Genomic DNA, 9,946 nt, shown 5'->3' with positions numbered 1-9,946 from the left:
CTTGATTACTATTTAAAAAATTAAGGAAAGTAATGCAATAAAACATTCCTTTTTGTATTTTCATGTTGATTATTCCTACCAAAAAGTACAACAAACCTAAGGTGTCCCATATGAACACTTAAGTTTGTATTGAAACTAAAAATCATAACAAACCTACCTAATGAATCCCTATGTACACGAATCATGAAGATGTTGGGTGCATGAGTGATTTTACTAAAGAGGGTTGCACCACTCAACACATTCATCATATCACCTATTTTAGGGATTCGTTGCCTAATAATAGCTATTTTGGGCACCAACAAAGCACAAGGATTTAAGCTCTTACGAATCAACCCCTCATCCAACAACTCCTTTACTTTAGGAATAACCTCAAACCCAAGAGGTGTGGCAGTGCTAACAAGTGTCTTTTTAGAAAGGAGAAGATGTGGAAGTTTTCTAAGAAGGGAAGTTTCTTTAATTTTTGTCTTTATTCAAAAATGGCTTTCCTTCTTAGCTAACCTCTTGGGGGAGACACTTGCCTCCTTACAACTCCTCCTTAACCATTAAAGGTTGTCCTTCTTGGGGGTAGATTTCTTCACTAGATTCTTCCCCTTTTGCTTCTTCACTTTCACTAGAGGAAGGTGAAGTAGTAGCCACATCTTGACTACTATAAATGTCTTGGCCCCTCATAATCATGGTTTTCTTGGTAGGGCATTGAGAAGTAATGTGTCTTCTTCCAAGACATTTAAAGCAATTTATAGAGCTAGTCTTCTCTTGCACACTAGCCTTAGGGGGTTGCCTTTCTATTGTCTTTCCCTTATCATCTTTGGGCTTAGAAGGTGTCACTGCTAAGATGCCTTGACCTTAAGTTGTTGCTCTACCCTTATTTCCCAATCTAAGTAAGCCTCTACATTTTCCTTCCCACGGAAGTATGGGAGGTTAATGTTAGCCTCTTGAGGCTTTCTTTCCTTTTCTCTACTATGGGAGTGAAGTCTAAGATGTGACCTATGCCTTCCTTCATAATAGTCACGATGTTCTTCATTTAGGCTTTTGCAAGAGTTATGACTACTATAGGAGGCATGTTTTTCTTTTCTTAACTCTTTTAGTATTTTCTTTCTTTCTTCTTTCCTTATTTGTTCCTTCTCATCTTGATTTATTTTTACCCTCTCTTTTCCTTTTTCTTTTCTTTCTAGTTTTTCTTTCCATAACTTGAGGAGACTCAACTCATCTAAGATTCTAGATAGAGGGTCCTTATGACTAGTACCCTCGCCATTAACACTAGATGAATGATGATTCATGTTGGTTCCTAAGTTGTGGTTCTTTCTTGTTGGGGGTTTGCAAAAAGGTAAAAGCTAGGGTTCCAAAAGAACTCAAGATAAGCGTGATAAGCAAGAAGAAAGTATTATGCAATAACAAGATAAACTAGGTGTAACTAGTAAAGAAAATAAGCTATGAAATTAAGCAAGAAATTAAAGTGCAAGAAATGTAAACTAGGCGGATCCTAAGAGTGTTTGGATGACCTCATTTAAGGTTCCCAACAAAACACTCACTATCCTAAGGGAAAATTGCCTAAAATTATTACACACAAATGGAAGTAGGGTGACCTATTGGAGGCTCCCAACTTACTTCCAATGAAAGGCCCTTTTGTTACAAAATTTGAAAGCAATGAAGGTAAGTAAATTGTCAATTACAAAATTATAAAAAGGTCCTCAATTTTGGTGGTTGTTCTCTCTTTGGTGATTCACTCAATTTGGAGTGCTTCTTAGTCTGATAGCTCTTAAGGTGGTTGGCCCCTTGCTTCTTGACTCAAATTCTTCAAGGGATGGCACCAATCCTCCTTTCCAATTCCCTATATGGCAACTCACAAACAAGGAAACAAAGAGACAAACAATAACCAAAGACCAAAAAAATTAAATGAAAGTTGAACCAATAGAGTTTTAAGAAGACAAATTTTCAAGGATTATTCAACAATTAAAGCACATAAAAGCAAGCCGGGACTCAAAGAGAAACCTAGAATGGCTCTAGAGTAGAGTAAAAAAAAGTAAAAAAAATAAGACTCAAGAAGCCTCTAGTTTTGGCACTTGTTTTCACACTAATTTTCAATTGATATTTTAGAACTATGATTGGTATAAAATAGGCACAAATTATAGAACAAATTTTGAGCGAAAATAACAAGCACACTTCCCATTCACTTTTTTTTCCCTAGACATTGATTTTCCTTCCAACTTGTGTGATTTTTCGTATTTTTTCCTTCAGCTCAAAATTCATTGTGACCAATTCCCAGTAAGTTTTACAAATTCGTATGTTCAAGCTGCCAGCACCAACGATTTCAACCTAGAAATCAAGAGTAGTGTTTATGTTGCTTAAAGCTTGGATAGTTATAATTTGTGTTTGCTTATGCTCAATTGTCTTGAATAACACAATGCATGAGAGCTTAAGACTTATTTTGATTAACAAATCCAACCATAACTCAGCACAACAACTCAACTTCCTCATAGACATCATGTAGGAAACTTAGAAAACAAAACAAAAGTTCAACAACAAGACTACTTCTAGGAATTGATTTACAACATGTTATGAACTAAATAACATGCGTGAATTAGACTCAAAATTCAAAAGATAGGCTAAGAATAACAAGAATACATGAACAAATATATCTAGAATTCAATCAACAAAATCAAAATTCAACACAAACTTAGAACATAATGTGACAATTATTATTACTAAACATGACTCTAAGACAACATGGATTAAGTGATTTACTCTTAGATTTTTGTATTTTTTTCTTAATCAATATTTGGGAAGAAAATTTAGATATAAAGGTTCAGCACAAGAAGATTAAGAATGAAAATGATAGAACCTAAAATCAACATAAAAACATGATTCAAGAGTAGATCTATAAAATTTGAACCATAGAAATGCAAGAACAAGTGTAGATCTAAGATTTAATCGGTGTATTTTTTGAATCTACTCTAAACAGCACCAAACCACAAGACAATGGAGGATATACATGGAGAATAAGATAAAGAACAAGGAATTGAAGTGAATTGACCGAATAAAAAGATAGAGGAAGCAAAAAAACATCACGTAGACGAAGATGCTCTTGATATCACATGATATAACTCCATGTGGAGCTTGTAGGCCTTGGATCTTCTTCATCAATGGAGTCCTTTGCTTCTTGAAGATGAGTGGCAGTGGAATGGAGAAGGAAGAAAGATGATTGAAGACACCACTTCAAGGAGAAGATGAGTCAAGAACAAGCTCACCATCATAGTGTTGGACAAGTGGCCTCAATAACTTAAGAGGGGGGTGAATTAAGATTTAAAATTTTACCACTAAAAAACTTTAATCCCCTTTTAAATGATAGTCTCAGAATTCAAAAGAAGAAGCAACAATCAATTTAATCGATGTTCTTTAAACGTTCAAGACAAAATTGATTGCAATAAAATAAATGAGATAAGGGAAGAGAGAAATGCAAACTCAATTTATACTGGTTCGGCCACTTCCTATGCCTACATCCAGTCCTCAATCAACCCACTTGATATTTTCCACTATCTCTGTAAATCCTTTACAGACTTTGAACACACCTTGGGATCCCTCACCTTGGTGCTCAAGATTCTCACAATCCAAGAGACAACCAGTCTCTTGATTACAACTGAGTTTAAGATATGAACAAAAAGATTTCTCTCCTTTAGAGTAGATGATACAAATTGAAGATCCTAGAAGAATTCTCAATAGATTTGCAAGTGTTTGGCCAATAGCTGTTGAGAGATAATTTGACAATTAAGTTCTCTTTTTAAAATCTCTCTATCTTTCTTTTTTTTTAAGTCAGACACGCATATATATAAGCCTATCATGCCTTTTCAAAATGGTTTGAAGAGATGTGTTTTTTCAAAAATCTTTTTTGAAATTTTCAATTTTCAATTTCAAATTTCAAACTTTCTGAAAAAGCTTTTTAAAATAATTTTACTTCTGGTAATCGATTACAATACCTTGTAATCGATTACCAGTGGAAAAATGCTTTTTTCAGAAAATGTTAAAAATATTCTAAAACCTTTTTATAATCAATTTAAAAACTACGTTGTGAAGCCAAACCTTTGCAATCACTAGACTCTTTTAACAAAGATAGACTAAGACTTAGCTTTCTTCTTGATCTTTGCTTTCTTGGTCTTGATTTAATCTTGAAGCAATCTCTGTTTGATTATACTTTGACATCATCAAAAACCTGTATTCATACATTCACATTCTCCCCCTTTTTTGATGATGACAACCATTATCAAGTAAATTCATTTTGGCATCATCAAAACCTGCATGATTCACACATAGGAAGCCATGGATAAGAGCTTGAAGATAGGAGAAGATGAGTGGAGAGAGAAGGAGAGAAGGAGCACGAAATTTTGTGCCTCAAATGAGGTCTGAACTTTGAAGTGTAATTCTAAAATGATCAAAGTTGAAAAAATGCACACACATGGCTTCTATTTATAGCCTAAGTGTCACACAAAATTGAAGGAAAATTTGAATTTCTATTCAAATTTCACTTGAATTTGAAATTGAATTTGTGGAGCCAAATTTTGGAGCCAAAATTTCACTAATTATTATTAGTGAATTTTAGGTATGGTTCAGCCCACTAATCCAAGATCAAGTCCAAGATTCTCTACTAAGTGTTCTTAGGTGTCATCAGGCATGAAAAGCATGAAGGACATGCACAAAGTGTGACTATATGATGTGATAATAGGGTGTAGCAAGCAAATGCTCAACTCCCCCCCCCCCCCTCTAAAATTTAATTGGATTGGGCTTCTCCCAATTCAATTAAATTTATTTCTCAACACACACATCAAATATTCACTTAATACGTGTGAAATTACAAAACTACCCCTAATACAAAAACTAGTCCATGTGCCCTAAAATACAAAGGCTGAAAAATCCTACATTTATATGGTACACTACCTACATTATGGAGCCCTAAATAAAAGGCCCAAAAATAATGAAATCCTAATCTAATATTATAAATATAAGTGGGTTCATACTTAGCCCATGGGCCTAAAATCTACCCTAAGGCTCATGAGAACCCTAGGGCCTTTTCTTGCATCTCTGGCCTAATCTTCTTGGAATCTTCTATCCAATGCCCTTGGGGGGTAGGATTGCATTAGTAAGGAACTGATGGTTCTATTTTATCTACGAAAAAGTGAGATTGCATTGAGAAAGTGAATGATGGGTAGAGATACACTAGGGTCTAGTGGATGCAGAGGTTCGAAGAACCTGGGGGAATTAGCAAGTGGTGACTACTTGACATTTGGTGCACTAATTTGGTTCGAGGAACTCACAAATGTCACTTTTCTATTCTTGACAGGCTCCGAAACTATGCTGTTTGAGTTGGGTGTTGGGGACTGGTGTACATTGTATTCGTATGTGATGATCACTTCCAATTGTCATCCACATAAATGTATAAGACCATCATGACCTGGGAGGCTTGGGAGCAAAGGTTGGGCCCAATATGTAACAAGTGTGCTAGTAACGCACTTAGGATCTCGAGAGTGTTGTTTTCTTAGAAAAATCACATGTAGTGGTTAAATAGGTTGTATTTCTTCTTGGTTTGATTGTTTATTTGTAGCATTTAAGGAGCGGAGGACTCACCCCTACAACCAACAACATTCAAGTATTGATGATGTCGAGGACAACGACGCACCTATGAGCTTGGCGTAGCTTGCAATGAGAGTAGGTATGGCCATGTGCAGTAGCATAGACTATGAGTTACTCATATCATACCTAGTATATTTCATGCCAGTAAAGAATTCAGATGTAGTGCTCATTACTATAGACTACACTTTATCCTACTATATCTTATGGGGATTTATATCTTGTTCAGAACTCCACAATTATGAGGACATTCGTTGGTATTTTGGATTGGAAGAACCTTGTCTTGGCTTGAAATTCCTATTGATACTAGTGGAGTACAACGGATGAGGCAACATTCTCAAATATAGTGTGGATCCAATGCACCCAATTGAAGTTACCGAGGATCGAGGAGACCATTCAGATATGTCATCCGAGGAGATCGAGGAGTACAAAGAAATTTTGTGGCAATTAGAGTTTTCGTCTGAGGAAGAGTGTGACAATCCTTCTAAGGACATGTCTTAGATAGTTCAATACTTCTAGTATGACAATGATCTACTCTGGTCCTAGGTTTCTTTTACTGATTTTGATGTATTTTGAGAGATGTTTTCTCCAAGAGTATATATTTTGTTTTAGCAATGACGTATAATTTATTTTTCTTACTTTCATAAAAATATGTCATCTATCCTAATTATTTCTCCTGTGACACTATTGATGTTATTTTATTTATGTATGAAAACTAAGTTATTCTACATTTGCACTTATTTAATTTGATGTAAAGATTTATCGTTTTCCAAATGACGCATTTGTTTTTAGAAAAAAAATATTTTAATAACTAAAAGTAGCAATTAAAATTAGTGACACGTATTTCAATAATAAATTAAATAAAAGTGTTTTCCAATTAATATTTTTCTCATATTCGAGGTTGAGGTCGTGAGACAGTGGTCTATTGGCGGGTTTCCCACCTCAATGTGTGGGAGGAGAGGTGCTCACTTACCTAAATATATTTCTTTTGTTTGACACGAGATGGATTCTCGGGCTTAGTTCACCTTTTGTCGATGCCCAATACCTATGCAGCCAAACCACACGACAATAAGTTCTTGGTGAGGAGGGTGGTGAAGAGATAATCCTCAAAGTTTGGGATGGCCTTACTGAGTGGTACCTAGGGCATGCTCACTAACTTGTTGTTTCTTGGGGATATGAAATTGAGTTTGTGGTTGCGTTTTCCATTAAGCCGACTTGAAAATCTTGATAAATTCAAGGCATAGTAGGCTGATGAGAGCTTGCCATTATACCATGGTGAATGTGTACTCCTGACAATCATCCAAACTAAAATGTGTTGGACCTTGTGGCCTCAATAATCTTAAGAGGGATAGGCTTAGAATGCAGAAGAAGCAGCAACAATCAATTTAATAATGTTCTTTAAACATGCAAGACACAATTGATTGCAACAAAATAAATAAGATGAGGGAAGAGAGAATGCAAACACAATTTTATACTGGTTCGGCCACTTCCCGTGCCTACGTCCAATACTCAAGTAACCCACTTGAGATTTCCACTATCTTTGTAAAATCCTTTACAAAGTCTGAACCACACAGGGATAACCCATCCCTTGTGTTCAGATGCTTTACAACAAGAGACTCACAGTCTCTTAGCCAATCTCATTGAATAAGAAGAATGGAAGAAGAATTCTCTCTTCAAGAGAAGAATATTACAATGAAGATCATGTAAGAATCCTTATAGATTTTGCAAGTGTTTGGTCAAGGATTTCTTTTGAGAGAGCATTTGACAACAAAGTTCTTTTGGAATCTCTCTCATTGTCTTTTGAGAGGATAAGACATTTTTGCCAAGCAAAACTCTCTCTTCAATTTCGTCCCAAGTCACACATATATATATAGGCCTTTGATGGCCATTCAAAATCCAAATGATAGGATGTGACTGTTGGCGATATTCCTTGAAAATCCTCTCTGGTAATCGATTACAGAATTAGTGTAATCGATTACACAGTTGTTTTTCTTGAACAGTTGTGACCCTTCATTTAAAATTTGAATTCCCAACGTTCAGAGTCTCTGGTAATCGATTACATATGATGTGTAATCGATTACACACTTTTAAACCATTGGTAATCGATTACATGTATTGGTAATCAATTACATGTGCCTTAAATGACTTGAAACCTTTCATTGTGAGGCAAGGCTTGATCTTGAAGAAATCTTGAATCAAGGCTTTGTTTGTTGAAACAATCTTGTATTAATCTTGAAGCAAAATGAGCCTTGTTTGATTCTTCTTTTGACATCATCAAAATCATGTATACATACATTCACAAAATGTTGTAAGACCACTGAGTTCTGGAAGTTCTAGTGGTAGTTGACCAGCATGATATGTATGTTGAGATAGTGAAAAGTGATGCCTTAGGATGCGTGTGAGATTTGGTAGAAAACCACAATACAGTGGTTGTTGGCCTTGTGTGTTTTGACCAGTGTTTAGGTCTTTCTATGTTTTGGTTGACAAAGCAGAAATATGTCCTTATGTTTTATTTTAGGGTTAGATGGAGTTGAAGCTTCTTCTTGAGCTTGACTGTGGAGGAAGGCACAATGACAATTGGCGGGGATCATTATGAGGACATGTGTGATGTTTCCTCCTTGGAGTCTTGTTGTTAAGGATCTTCTAACTGCCAACCTCCTGTCTCACCCTTTTTGTGCATTGTTTCTCCCCTAGGTTAGGGTTAGTATTGATTGCTCTGGAACTTGGTGTTTCCCTTTCTTTTGTATACGTATGGGTAGACCAAGGTTCCAGATATTTTGCTTGTATTCCCAATCATCAGCTTTCTATTATTTGTATTTTGGGGATGTATCCAAAATTTGATGTATCTAATGGTTTCAAACTCACTACTATTTATATAATTATGCACTCTTTTATGTAGTTAGTAATCAAAAGTTTATCTCATTTCTCTTCACTCTCATTCTAAAAGTGTATGGTTTATATTCGAAACACATTTGTTTTTATCAAGCGATTTATATTTCTTTCACAACTAATATGTATAAAGGAATAAAAAAATTTAACTCATGTTTTCTTAAAGTAAAATGCTTCAACAATTGTATTAATGAACATGATTACATTAAAATGAGTTTACATAAAGGAAAAGTGCATGTTTATTCATAATAAAATTTAGGGTGTCACAACTACAACATTTGGACAAAAATAAGTTTGGAGACATTGACTAATCATGAAAAGTTTAAGAACCAAAATCATACATGTCAAAAAGTTCATAGACTAGAAACATAGTTTATCCATTTTAAAATATATAAATAATAATATATTTAATATAATATATATAATAAGGTTTATAAAATATATTAAAAATACATATAAAATATACTTATAAAATTTGTTGTTTAGTTAGTTGATTATATATTTTATTTCCTTTACATAAACAAACTCTAAAAAGAGAATTGAATTTTTTTTATTACATAAGTAGGATAAAACTATGTTTTTAGTCTCTATACTTCTTGTTTTTAATCCTTGAAGTTTCATATCATTCAATTTAGTCCTTGTACTTTACAAAAGAAACTTATTTTTTAGTCCATTCTTACAGAATTTTCACAAACGACATTAACTTTTGTTTTACGTGTCTAACAAAATGCATTTTTTTAATTGATTAAAATGATTTGGAAAATTTATTTATTTTTCAAAGATAGACGTTATTAATATGTCTCTTCCAAGCACATTGAACCGTAACTTTCAAGGGCTCCATTTTTGTTTTCATTTCCATTGTCATTCTTCAACAACTATTACCGATTTGTTCATGTGTTTTCTTTTGATTTTGTTTGTTTTTTAAACTTTGCTTCCATGAATTCACAAGTAAATATACAGAGTAATCTATCTGTCATGTAGAAAATGACGTTAACATCTCTCTGAGTAGGGACTAAAAATAATTCTTTTTTTGGTAAAATACAAGAATTAAATTGAATGATATGAAAATATGAGAACTAAAAATAAGACAGAGTTTATGAAAGTATAACGACTAAAAATATTTTTCTAATATAAATATTTAACATATCTTCATAGATTTTTTTAGAGAAACATATCTTCATAAGATCAAATATTTATTTAAGGAAACTAATCATATAATTTTTTTTATGAAAAGGAATCAGATTAATTATAATAAATGATAAATATTTTTCTTTATATTTTACTACTTATTAATTTTCTATTGCTTGTATTAAGGATTAAGTGTTAGATTTGTGTTCATTCAAGAATATCTCATGTGGTCTTGCAAGTGTTATTTTTGTCACTGATGATGTGCGATAAAGTAATAATTGATTATGATATATTCATACTCAAAAATGACAAT

Source organism: Glycine max, chromosome 2 (genome assembly GCF_000004515.6).
Source record: "Glycine max cultivar Williams 82 chromosome 2, Glycine_max_v4.0, whole genome shotgun sequence".
Lineage (NCBI taxonomy): Eukaryota > Viridiplantae > Streptophyta > Magnoliopsida > Fabales > Fabaceae > Glycine > Glycine max.
This window is presented reverse-complemented; position numbering follows the sequence as displayed.